A 12,968-nucleotide genomic window follows, 5' to 3' on the forward strand; every position below is an offset into this window, starting at 1 on the left:
CTCGAACTCTTGGCCAATCAATGATGGTTGTCGACCACCAGGGTCAAATGGGAACCAAGCAAATTTATTGTTGTTGTCTTCAATTGAATAAAACAATATTTTCATATCAATTTCAGATTCGACAAAGATATCAAATGAAGTACTCACGGCTCGAATGAATGATGTGTTCAAATATGGATTGTTGTTGATGCTCATATTTCAAACAAATTGAGATAGAGACGTGAACATGATAAATGCCAAATACGGATCATCATACTTAGTAATAATGTCGAACCACTTGAACAAGAGGGAATCATGGGTTATGACATCATTTTGATGTGGGTAGAAATATTGTTGTGCTTTCGAAACGAAATCTGGTTCAAGACTTTTGAAAACTCCATGTTTGTCGCTGTACTCATCTTGGTACTCGTCGAAAATTGAGGGTTTATTCAAGTCAACTTGGGTGACAAATCGATTGCCATCATTGTCAACTTGTGAAGCCGAACTAGTGATTTTTGGTTCATTATCTTTGAAGCTCATATCCCATATTGGTGGAGTCCATTTTGGATAGTTGTGTCGATGAGTACTCCTTATTTGAATAGATTTTTGACTCTTTGAAGACGAAGAGTAAGCAGAGGACGTCTCCTCATTTGGAATCGGACGCAGCAAAGCTTTCCTCAAACGTTCATTCTTGAGGCGAAATTTGGCAAGTTCTTCTTGAAGTTCTTGTTGAATGCGTAAACGTTCATCTCTTGCATTGATATCCTCAACATGGATAATATGACCTCCTTGTGGCCTTGGTGCCATTTCCGATGCTCATTCTCCTCCAAGAGCTCTGATACCACCTGGAGAAGCCTAGCGGAAGCTACGGATCGGGAGAATCGAGAACACTTTAATTCGTCATAGAGTTGATGAATCGAACAAGCACTAACAGTTGCAGGGGAGATACTCTCCTTGAGATCCAAGACTAATGTCTTAATTTTATTCAACCTTCACTACCTTGCTCCATTCATGGAGGATTACATATAGGCTCAGAGTTGAGTACGTGTAAGGAAGAAAAGAAAAATAAGAATCCAATCTTCAATCAGCCCAATATACTCTCAATCAGAAAATAAGAATCCAATCTTCTCTTAAATAGAAATTCCCCGATCGACAAGTTTGACACAGTGTTGGAAATTTCAGATTCAATTCTTCCATGTATAGATCGTCATCCAATTGGAAATAATTCTATAGAAGATTCAATGCTTTAATGCTTCCATAATAAGAAACGTTTTAATTAGGAAACTATGTGAACCAAGGTTTCCATTAAAATCCATTTCCAATTAGGAAAGTGTAGCTCCATAGCAGATCTTGTACTTTCCCTAACAGGAACCTTCCACATAATGTAGGGTATTGCTGAGATGGCTAATAGGAACTTCCAACAATAGAAGATGCAAAGCTGGCCTGTATCAATCTCATAGGGTGCAAGTGGGTTTATCGCATTAAGCGGAAAGCAGATGGCTCCCTTGAGCACTACAAAGCGCGTCTTGTTGCAAAGGGCTTTCACCAACAACATGAGCTTGACTATGGTGAAACTTTCAATGCTATCGTCAAACCAACCACTATTCGTCGCGTTCTCTCCATAGCCGTCTCGCATGGATGGTCCGTCCGCCAATTAGATTCCAGTAATGCCTTTCTCCATGGCCAATTGGAGAGGAGGTTTTCATGTCTTAGCCGCCTGGGTTCACTGACTCCAACCATCTGAACTATGTTTATCGTCTTCATCGCTCCATTTATGGTCTTAGACAAGCACGCCAGACTTTGTTTCGTGGGTTATATGATTTTCTTCTTCTTCTTAGATTTCGTGGTTCCAAGACTGGCACTTTACTTTTTATACGCACTTAGGGTTCCCATGTGTGCTACATTCTGATTTATGTTGACGACATTCTAGTTACTGGCAGTGACCCGTCCATGATCTCTTCTCTATTGTAGCAACTTTCTGGTGAATTTTCCCTCAAGGATCTTGGGAATTTGTACTTTTTCCTTGGTGTCCAGATTACCACTCATTCCAAGAGACTACACTTGTCTCAATTTTGGTATATCTCTGACCTATTGCGTCGGACTAGCATGATTGACTGCAAACCAGTGCTTAATCCCATGGCTAGTACACAAAAGGCATCGGATGCAAGGGGTGCTCCCCTATCCAACCCTACTGAGTATTGTTAGATTGTGGGTGCTGTATAGTATGTCACCTTCACTCATCCTGATGTTGCATTTGCTGTCAATCAGGCCAGCAAGTTTATGCATTCACCCACTTTTGAGCACTAGCAGATGGTGAAGCGTATTCTCAGATATCTCAAGCACACCTGCTCTCATGGTTTGCTCATTGAACGCTCTGCTTCCCTCTCTTTGCAAGCCTTTTTTTATGCTGATTTGGTTTCACCATTTTTCTTGGCCCTAATCTTATATCCTGGATATCTCGTAAGCAGAAAATGGTGGCATGCTCTTCAACAAAGGCTGAATACAAGGCCTTGGCTTAATTAATCTGGCTTGAGTCCTTACTTGTGAACTTGGCTATCCTCTTTCTGGCACACAATTCTTTGGTGTGATAACATTGGGGCGACTTACTTATGCGCCAATCCAGTTTTTCACGCCCGCACAAGACATGTCGAAATAGATTTTCACTTTCTTCGAGATCGTGTGGCCAAGAAGCAACTTCAAGTCCAATTTATTTCTACTCAAGACCAACTTGTAGATACTCATACAAAGGCACTTGGCACAACCATTTTCAACTTCTCAGGGACAAGCTGAAGATTCGGGTTGCCGAATCCCCACCTTGAGGGAGTGTATTGAATGATACACACACACTCTCTCCCTCATATTCCCCATTTTTCATATGTGATATTGATTTATCATCACATGTGAATTCACTCCTTGGATTGCAAGTTCTAAAACTTTATATTTTTGGAAATCCAATATTGCTCCAATATTGCATGTAAGCTTACCTTGTTTAAGTCTAGTGAGTTGGTCTCCTCATGTAAACTTTATACAGTCTCCAATTTGGAGAATTCATTTACCCTGAAATAATATCAATATCTTTCAGACATTAATCCTCAAATACCCAACGAATAAAGATTATGATCAACAGACCACTTAGTTACTAACTGAAGAAAAGTAGTTGTTTTGGAAGGATTCTATGACCTTGTTTGTGATGGATTCTATGGTCATGATCATGAAAGGCTTGTTAGATGCAGTGAATGATTCATGTTTTATGAATTTGGAAGGACTTTTTTGTGGAATGGATTAGGGCTTCTTTGCCAACAACGAGTCTTCCAAACCCTTTGCATCACCCCTCTATTCATCAAGTGTTTTATTTGTGCTTATCACTCATCTGTTTACAACACATCAACATCCATTATTTCTTCATCCACAACCCTCTATCAGCCAAGTTTTTACTATCAATCCCTACTTTCCTTGATTTTTGTACATTGATGTTGTTTTTCAAGTTTCAAGATTGAGTTTGCACGATGCATTGAAGCAGTTGGGTATTCCTTTGCAGATTCGTATGTCTATATGAATTCGATTTCTGTGGTGGCTTTGAATCAGTTCAAGAAACACTATACAAAGTATATCAAGGTCCATGGAGAGGGCTAGGTGTACGTTACCAGGAGAGTGCTCTGGAGGTGCTTGATCGTAATACTTTGCGAGATCTTCTGAACTAGGGTTTCATGGCAACTCCTCCTCCCCCACGGGAAGAGCGACAACCAGATATACCTCTGAAGTCTTCAGTGGGTAACAAGATGCCTATATCCTTTGCCTCGATGGTCACTCGTTCTCTTTCCTTGCCATTTGCTGAAGTAGAAATTAAAAAAACATCAAATTTTTTTGGAGAACTCACGGTATTTTTCATCAAAGAGGAAGTGGAGAGATCAGATGTCTCCTTTCATTCTACTCACATTGCCAAGTGCAGTTATGGTCGGTCATCGCTCTTTGATATTAAAACTTATTTATAGAAGATGCTTTTCTTACAAGGGGATTTGAATCTCTCTAAGTTAGATCCTCATCACGTGCTATTACGGTTTACTATTCATTCTGATTTTGTCAAGGAGTGGATGATGGAGCAGCTCCACGTTCAAGGTTACTTGCTTCATTTTATGAAGTGGATGAGCGACTTCGTTTTGGGCTCAGAGTCTCCCTTTGCCCCTGTTTGGGTTTCTTTCCCACGGTTCCCCATCAATTTCTAGCAAGTCGACTTTCTGATTTCAATAGCGAGAATTATTGGAAGGATCCTCAAGGTTGATAGTGGAACTTCTAATTGCACACGAGCTGCGCATATTTGTGTTGAAGTTGATTAGCGAGCTTCCTTCTAAAATCTGGATAGGATGTAGATCAGATGGGTTCTACCAGAAGATTGTGTTTGAAAACATGCCATTGTACTGTGAGAATTGCTCAAAGCTTGGTGACGGCTGTAGGAAATTAGCAAATAATAAGTTGGTGAGGGAAGCGCCTTCTGGTCCAAAGGGGAAATCTGTTGTTCAATTTTTAGTGTGGGAGGTGAACGACATAGTGGGAGAGGGGACCAATATTCAAACCGTAGTTGATGTAATCTCTCATGGAGTCATGGGTCCCTCTCAAAGTGGTGTTGGATCTCTAGGAATGGAGGGCACCCTAAAGCTCCTTTGGTTTCTCAGAAAGATTGCTAGGGAAGGCATCGAAGGGAGAGATGGGAAGAAGGAAATTTTTTATAGGCTTTATCTTGAGCTTCCTTGTGAATTAAGCCTTGACTCGTTCTTCTTTATCATTACATTATACCTGTTGAGATAATAGAACATAATGGCTTGTGCCAACTCGTTTGTTATGATCAAACATTTATAGAGGGAGGAAAGAATTTTTCCAACATGCAAGATAGCACCACAATGGACGTCATCTTACCATGCTGCCCTGCGGATAAGGCGCAGCCCCATCAGGTAGCACTGTAGTCTACGCGGCCCCATAAGGTAGCCCCACAAGGCAGTACCGTGCACTGTACAGCCCTACAAGGCAGCGCCATGCATGCCATGCAGTCCAGCTAGGCAGCCCCGCCCTACAGCGCCGAAGCCTGCATGGCCCTGCCGTGCGGCACCACACACCTTATGCAGCCCTATCATGCGGCAGCACATGCACTATGCGGTTGTGCCATGTGGCACCACACACACTGTGCGGCCCTGCTGTGCGGTGTCACACACACTAGGCGGCCTTGTCGTGCAGCACTACACACACTGTGCGGCCCTGCTATGTGGCACCACATGCGCTATGCAGCCCCGCAAGCGCCCAACCTTTTTTTTCTATCTTTCGCAACCCTGTATTGTAGTCCCGCATACTTCACTGTGGCGCCGCCGAACCCAACTTTTGCCTATAAATAGCCCCTTCCCCTCCTCATTTGCACATTCCAAATTTGTGGGAGAGGGGGCACCCCAAAGCTCCAAATTTTTTTATTTTTCCTAGTATCCTTATTTTAGGGCCCTTCGCTAATCCGATTTCAAGCCTTCGAGCCTTGTCCCCTTATCCGAAGTCCGGGTTATCCGAACCAGACTTCTTCGACGCTTTTTTGTCCATGTCCTAGAAATCTTTCACGGCGTAGCCACTCTGCCTGAGAATCGAGTGTTTTGCTCCCTAAACCTCGCAACACCATTATTCTGTCAAAAACCCAAAGATTACTCTTAAGCTGATACTCTGTCCGACAAATGATAAAGTCAGCCATTTGTCTCCACCTAAGCCGAGGGATGGGTTTTGCATTGCATTTTCTATAATCGCATTAGTTTAGTGTACAGATATACATTCCTATCACTAACCTTTAATTTTGGCATAATGTAGTCTTTCAAGCATTCTTGTGTAGCGTACATAATAGTTAATGTGTAACGCCCCCAAAATCACCCTAGTGGTTTAGGGACATTGACGGTCTACAACCATTCGACATTTATCCATATAGGATCACTCATGCTCAAACCATTCAAATTCTTTTGTGTGAACCATCCAGATTCATGAATCTCCAAATCTCGCTACATGCACCTCACAATATAAGTCAAATCATTTTTACCATAGCATGTTCCACTAAAAGATCAAATCGGCTGACATAACTTCACCTTCTATCTATGCTGGACAAGATGAATCTACAGTGTCTTCCACAAAAGTCTCCTCAAATGGTAAAAAAAATATATCACTCCCACTCCACACTTAAAGCCCACTGCAAAATACCAGAGAATTTCAATCTATGTTTAATGTCTCTACGCTCACCAGTTTCTAAGTTCAGGGTTCACTAGAAGTCATCTCCAATAATTTTTATGTGATTTCAAAAATCAATGTTCATCCTTAGTTGGTGGTGGTGGAAGATTTTCATCACTCTGTCTTGCTCTTAACAGAAGCATTATGGCCAAATACAAAAGATCAACAACTCACATCCAAATTCCAACTCATTAAAATTTCTATCTTCTTCAGTTCTGTGTGTTCAGAGTAGAAATTAAAAAAATAATACTTCTAAGATTTCAGATCTGATGAAATCAAATTTATAAGAAATCTAACTTAGAGTTTTAAAACATATCTAAAAAATCCCTTTAAGAATGTTTTCCTAACCTAGGTTTCTAGTCTCTCCAAAATCAGGTTTCCAAATCTGGCAGATTTTGACCAAACCCTGATAAACAATGTGTAAAGTACTCTCCCTGAATCCAATAGATTCCAATATTTTTATATTAGAAAGTATACTCATTAAGGAAACTACTGTAAAATTTTAACATTAAAATTCTACTTCTAAGTCTCTCTGCTATCACCATCTTTCTCAGTTTTCAGGTTTTGACAGCAACTGTACGGGCTGAAATACAAAATTTATTTGACCTAGAAAAACAACCACAGTTTAGTTGAGATTTTGTGAAGTTTTCCTAGGCATATCTAGGTACTTATAGTAAACATTTCAAGTGTAATTTCAATTTCTAAGTGAGTCTAAAATGTTTTACAATTTCGGATTCCTACACAGTGAATTCTGAAATTTTCCTGCTAGTGTTCAAATCCAAAGTTTCAGTATTTCTAAGTTCTTATGTGTTTGAGTTTCGTGTCATAGGTTTAGGTTTCTAGTTCATATCCTATCCAAAGTCAAACCTAGTGTGCTCTGATACTACTCTGTAACGCCCCTAAAATCACCCTAGCGGTTTAGGGACATTGACAATCCACAAGATCATTTATGTCAAGGAGATATGAACCGGAGTAGAACCAAAACACAAACACATATCTAAAATGTATAGATTAAGATTTCAAATAAAGTAGAGTAGTTAAACTAAGCTATTACACTTTCCAATTTAAACATAAAATTCTGAAATAAAGGTTACAATTCCCAAAATTAAATTAAACTGAAACAAATAATAATTTCTTCTAAAATTGAAAGAAAGTGTAAAGTTTCTAATAGTAGTTGTCTTCTTCTAATCCAAAAGCCTCGTCTTCTTGGACCTTCTCCTCTAGTACATCCTCACATCCAAGTTCGCATTCATAAAGTTGTTCATCTGAAAAGTGGTGATGGTAAGCTTCGGGAAAAGCTTAGCAAGTAAATCCACAATAACTATACAGGTGTGAAAACATACACAAGTAATATAAAATATAAAGACATACAATAATATATATATATATATATACAAATCAAAAAAAAAAAAAAAAAAAAAAAAAACAAAATGATCATAACCATATTTGCTTATCACCACTACTGTAATGAAAAGTATATATGACAACAATCAACGAAAGATATATCAAAAAAACGTAAAATAACAAACACATCACTCTCTAATGGACTAGTGTGAGCTAGTTACCATACACTGCTCAAAGCCCTCATGATAGCGGCGTATGAACTCCAACTGTGATCAACCGCAATAACACTGTCCCCTCTCAACATCAAAAAACTAATGGAGAAACTAGTGACCAAACTTGCCCCAGACCGAGTCAAAGCCCTCGAAGGTTTTATCAGCAATGTCCTCCTGAAGAGTTTTTTATCATCACCTCTCTTTCTAGTAGTCCATATAGCTCCAATAAGGGTAAGCCCGTAGCTCAAAAACTCGCCGATGTCATACCCTGGAAATTTTTGAAAACTTATTAGTGGAACATGCTATGGTTAAAATGATTTGACTTATATTGTGTAGCGAGATTTGGAGATTCATGCATCTGGATGGTTCACACAAAAGAATTTGAATGGTTTGAGCATGAGTGATCCTATACGGATAAATGTCGAATGATTGAGGACCAAGTCAATTATGAGTCAATTTATTGGTTAGTCCAACTCAAGTGTGAGTGGTTCAGTTATAGCGAAGTTTATTTTGGACCTTTGATATAGACTATGATTAAATAAATAAAGATATAGGGATAACGTCCAAGAAGCCTAAAGTTTTATTTGGTCGAATTTGCATATTACATCAGTGATTGAAGAATAATAAGATTGATTTTGGTTCAGTTTAGTGATACAACATTTTAACCAAGAACCAAGTTACCAAGTTAGATATTATTTATATCGATCAATAACTTTAGTATGACCAAAGTTGAATTTTGGGAGTCTGATTTAATAAATTGGTTAAATTTCTAATGTCTTGACCAATAATTGATGGGCAGTCAGAGAGAGTGACTCAGATTTCGAGGAAACACCTATTTGCTTTGGATCGCAAGGGGCAAGTCCTATATAATCGCACCATTTCATTTGTGATACTTCTCTAGAGGAATCATGATATTCTAAAGGCTTTGTGGAAAAAAGGAGATGATATGCATTACAAGTATCCGTAACTGTTTAGAGATCTTGATATTTAAATTTCGAGGACGAAATTTTTTTAAGGAGGGTGGATTGTAATATCCCGACATAATGGGGAGATCCAAATATGTAAATTTCGAGGACGAAATTTTGTTAAGGGGTGGAGAATTGTAATACCCTGATTTTGGACTAGGGGTAATTTGATCTTTTTACCTAATGCAAAATTAGGGCAAGCTGAAGTGTAGGAACTTGGACTAGCTGGAGGTGCACACATGTATGCATGGTAAGTAGTGTGCCCTAGTGTAACACCCTCATTGTGAGTTTATTCCTTTCCTAAGTGTAGAATTAGGGTTTTATTTATTACATAAATAATTTGATTTGAAAAATAATTTATAGTTAGTAATCTAGCCTAGTGCTTTGACATTTAATTTAATTGTCTAGAGGTTTAGGGTTCTATTCTTTAGAAGAGCAATTAAATATTTTATATTTTTTTATAATTTTATAAGACTTAGAATGATCTTCCACGATTCTAACTTGGGAGGTCATAGATTTTAGCTATGAAGTATTATGAATTAATAAGGAAAGGTGAGGTGGCAATCTCCAATTGGTTGGAAACCCAAACTTGGAGAAAAAAAGTCTTCAATAAATAAAATCCCAACACAAAAGGAATTTTAGCTAAAATTAAATTATCTAATCTAAAATTTTAATTTAAAAATCTTAAGTCAAGATTCCTTTTAAAATATTTTCATTGGAGGGCAAACAAATAGATGTAGTTAGAGACAAAATTGGATTCTTCCCACCTTCTTTCTTATTAGGATTAAATCCCCATAAATAAATCCCAATCTTCATTCCCTTTATCATAAATTTGAGAGAGAGAGACAGAGGGAGAGAGGAAAATCCGTGTACTATAGAGAAGAAGAGAAGAAGAGGAAGAAAGAAGAAGAAGAAGGAAGGAGAAGGAGATTCAGACTGTGCAGAACCAGCAACTTGGCATCCAATTTTAACCATTTTTGGAGTCAAATTAAAAAAATATTATTTCAGAATAAAATGTAGAGCTATCTCTTACCTTCGTAACCCAACTTGAATCATCCTAAACGGAGATTGAAACAGAGAGATATTGCTGATTTACTGAAGGTAGGTCATTCTGTCAAAAATCTGTGTTTCCCAAATCCGAGTTTATGCAATATATTGATGTTGATTTCATCATTACCTTAATCATAGGACTCCATTAAAGTGGTTCTGAATTAGGAAGACATATATCAACATTATTGAAGCATTTATTGAGGCCACTTATAGAAACCCTAGTCGCTTCACATAGTGTGAGTAGATCTTCAACCATTATACTTGATATTTTCTCTTCATATGAAATTTGTCTTAAACCATTGTTTTAAATCTGGAATTTAGTTTTAGATTGAGATTTATCATGCCAAAAACATATTTCATTCTTGTTTTTACTCAATTAAATTGTTCACACATGATTGCTTGCAAGGAATGGTGATTTTCTTATGATTTAATTCACATGTGTGAGCAGAATTTTAATAATGTTATGTTTATAGACTAATGAATCCAATGCCTATTTGTTTATAGTATGATGAAGGTCCGTGAATGATTCTTCATGATTATAACCTAATGCATGATGTTTTTGGATGATGCATAAAAATCTGATTTTGTCTAGGGTTTACTTTTAATTTTCAATGATGTTATTGTTGGATAAGTGATTGCGAAGATTTTGCCCAATTTTCCCTATTATTGTTCTTCACTTTATGCATTGATATGTTGATGAAAGTTACTGTTTTCAAACTTTATTTTTATTTTTTTTAATAGCATGTGTTAGGGTGGAATTGAGGAGTCATGACCCTAAGTTCCGAACTTGGATGTATAGCTTTTAATTATAAGCAAACCCTTGATTGTTATTTTGTTGTTTATCTTACCGACATTGATGAATATGTTAGGATAAGGATAAGTTGGCGAGTTTTTGAGCTACGGGCTTACCCTTATTGGAGCTATATGGACTACTAGAAAGAGAGGTGATGATAAAAAACTCTTCAAGAGGGCATTGCTGGTAAAACCTTCAGGGGCTTTGACTCAGTCTGGGGCAAATTTTGTCATTGGTTTCTCCATTAGTTTCTTGATGTTGAGAGGGGACAGTGTTGTTGCGGTTGATCATAACTGGAATTCATACACCGCTATCATGAAGGCCTTGACCAGTATATGGTAACTAGCTCACACTAGTCCATTAGGGAGTGATGTGTTTATTATTTTACGTTTTTTTGATATATCTTTCGTTGATTGTTGTCATATATACTTTTCATTACAGTGGTGGTGATAAGCAAATATGGTTATGATCATTTTGTTTTTTTTTTTTTTTTTTTTTTTGGATTTATATATATATATTATTGTATGTCTTTACATTTTATATTACTTGTGCATGTTTTCACACCTGTATAGTTGTTGTGGATTTACTTGCTGAGTTTTTCTCGAAGTTTACCTTCACCACTTTTCAGATGAACAACTTTATGAATACGAACTTAGATGTGAGGATGTACTAGAGGTGGAGGTCCAAGAGGACGAGACTTTTAGATTAGAAGAAGACAACTACTATTAGAAACTTTACACTTTCTTTCAATTTTAGAAGAAATTATTATTTGTTTCAGTTTAATTTAATTTTGGGAATTGTAACCTTTATTTCAGAATTTTATGTTTAAATTAGAAAGTGTAATAGCTTAGTTTAACTACTCTACTTTATTTGAAGTCTTAATCTATACATTTTAGACATGTGTTTGTGTTTTGGTTCTACTCCAGTTCATACCTCCTTGACATAAATGATCTTGTGGACCGTCAATGTCCCTAAATCGCTAGGGTGGTTTTGGGGGCGTTACAGCTGCGTTCTAGATGGGATGGCCCCTATATTGTTCAAACAGTTTATTCTCATGGGGCTGTTGAGGTTGCCAATCCTAGTACATGTGCTACTTTCAAGGTCAATGGCCAAAAATTGAAGCCATACATTGAGATGCCCACTCCACTTGTAGAAGAGGTCATGGATCTTCATGAGCCTCTTTACCTTGAAGAATGACCTCTTGGTACATTTACCCTCCCTTGTCCTTACTCTTTCTTTTCTGCATGCATTGAGGACATTGCATAAATTAAGTATGGGGGGGGTGTGTTGGACTTTATTTGTGAGTTTTATGAATTTTGATTGTGGCAGTAGTCTGATTTTGTGCATATGTTTCTTTGATTGTGAAACTAGAGAAAGAGGGAATTAGGTTCCCTAGCATGCGAATTAATAAAAAATCTCTTTTCAAGGACGGTAGTTGGTTTGTATCCGGTGATGGGGATTGAGTTTGAAAATAAGAATGCTACTTCATTTGATGGTTAGATTTCTCTATGTGTTTATGGACCCTTTTGATCTTTTGGCTAGTAGTTGAGACTAATTTGTTTATGGCAAGGCAAGGCATGAAAGTGAATGAAAAGAAAAAAAAAAGAAACAGAAAGGAAAGTGGAATTCCTTGGGACTAGACAGGGCACTGTGCCTCATGAAACAGGGTGACTTGATCGAAACTCCTTGGAAGGAAACTCAAAAAAAAAAAAAAAAAAAAAAAAATCTCTTGCATCAATGTCTCAATGTCTTATGGATATATGCAAAAAGCGAAGCTACCAAGTATTTGGGTGTCTGGTGTATGCTCCACCATGTCATTTAGAGAACAGTAGTGGAGTAGAAATAGAGTGTGGTTGAGAAAAAAAAAAAAAGTTTTTGCCTTAATGCCTGAAAAGAAAGGATGGTAAAAAATACTCAATGCCTAAGTCTTTGGTTCCATCGATGCTATGAGTGATTTACTTGAAGATGAGTAGTGTTCAGAAGATAAGAGGAGATTCCTTAATCTTGATATATGCTAGTTGCTTGAATTGATGTGGGGTGATAAAATTCAAGTGTGAGGGGACCTTTGGCTCCTTAATCTTTAATTGAGTATTTCTTTGAGATTGTGTGCACTATCTTACTTATGCCATGAGAAAGATTTACATCATTCTTTTTAATTTATTGAATTTTGGGTGTATATTCACTGCAAACATCCACGAGACACAACTCGTCCATTAGGGATAACCTAGGGGTTTAAAGGCTTGTTGCACATGCTAAGTGCAACCGTGATTCCTACGAAAGTGAGTTAGGATTTTTTACATTTTAGATTAGTTTTTCTTTTTGCTTTACTTGAGGCAAGTAACGTTCAAGTGTGAGGGAATCTGATGAGCACATTTATGTGTGAAA

The sequence above is a fragment of the Telopea speciosissima genome, chromosome 6, assembly GCF_018873765.1.
Source record: "Telopea speciosissima isolate NSW1024214 ecotype Mountain lineage chromosome 6, Tspe_v1, whole genome shotgun sequence".
Taxonomy (NCBI): Eukaryota; Viridiplantae; Streptophyta; class Magnoliopsida; order Proteales; family Proteaceae; genus Telopea; species Telopea speciosissima.